Here is a 1,426-nt window from a genome sequence, read left to right as displayed (position 1 = left end):
ATTCGACGTACACGTGTGAAGCTACGGCTTCTGCCTGCATTGTTTATAGCCTGCTGAGCCTGCTGTGCCGACTGCGCCAGTTGCGCAGTGTACTGGAGTTGAGCAGCCCAGGTCATGTATTGTGCCAGGAGGTGTGCATTGTACTGGTCAGCCTGCGGGGTAATAAGCTGTGCCAAGTGCTGCGCAGCTGCAAGTTCAGCTCCAGGTGATGCGCCGACCCCGGCGCCTGATGTCAAGCCACCTGATGCGGAGGTGCTCGACGGGCCACAAGCCGTTTCAGCGCTCTCGGCAGCTGGAACCGAGGAGGCTGTCGCTGACGGTGCTGAGACCACTGGTGTTGCTGATACTGCTGTCCCCGTCGTGCCATCCACACCCGAGACAACCTGAGCGATGGTTGTCTTTTGAATGTGCAGCTGCCGATTGGCACGACATGCCTCCGCGTGCGAGACCGGCGTACGTGGCACGGGCATGGGTTGCTGCGGCGACTCGCCATTGCGTCGCAATCTTGCATCAGCAATCCTGGAACAAGTGTCCTGGAATTGCTGCATTGCCATCTCATACTCCTGTTGATCTATGCCCAAATTTACGTCCTTGACTTGATCTATTGCAAAGTAATGTGCACCGAGCGGGAGAAAAACATGGTTCATACGATGCGTGAGCCACCGAACAGACCGGCGAGGATGACGTTTTTTTAAGCGGCGCAAATACAAAATGTGAAGCTTGTCTGTAAATCCCGATGTTGTGCAGCGCTTCAATTCACCTGCGTACAGCTAGGATTACAAAGGGCAGGGCAGTACGCGCGTTGAGATGATGAGGGGCCACGAGAAATTACAGACCTGTTGTAGCTCCAAGAGTTGGCTGCATAGGGTGGAAAAGCTCCAGGGGCACGGGCATGGTGACATCCCAGGGTGGAAGACGTGCTGGGTCCGGTTGATCCTTGAATAACCTGCGATAAATTTCGTTGCGTCGTGCGCTGAGAGCAACGTAGTGATGGCCCTCATTCGTGTACAGGCCTGCTTCGATACCAGCATCATAGGCGATACGAAAAAGGACAGCGGCGAGTGCCCCGGCTGCACTTGGATCACGTGTGCCAATGGGAATAATAATAATAAATTAGGTGTTTGAACCTCAGAGCTGAAAGCAAAGCTGTGCAACCCCGACATCAACATCACAACGGCACGCAAAACAACACAAGAGAACAAGCTACATTTATCGGCTTCTATCATGCCAAGAAGTACAAGCGCGAAGAATCCTGCACATAGAAACAAAAATCGTACAAAACGACCAAGTATAACCAGAGATCAAACACAAGACACCCAAAAGGGCAGTCACACATCACAAGTATAAGCCATCACAGCACAAACACAATGAACACCACGGCACGCTCACATCCAACGAGACACAACGTCGGATGAGGAAAACAACC

Source organism: Monosiga brevicollis, genomic scaffold, assembly GCF_000002865.3.
Source record: "Monosiga brevicollis MX1 MONBRscaffold_2 genomic scaffold, whole genome shotgun sequence".
Lineage (NCBI taxonomy): Eukaryota > Choanoflagellata > Craspedida > Salpingoecidae > Monosiga > Monosiga brevicollis.
The sequence above is the reverse complement of the archived record's forward strand: the minus strand, read 5'-3'. Positions refer to the sequence as shown.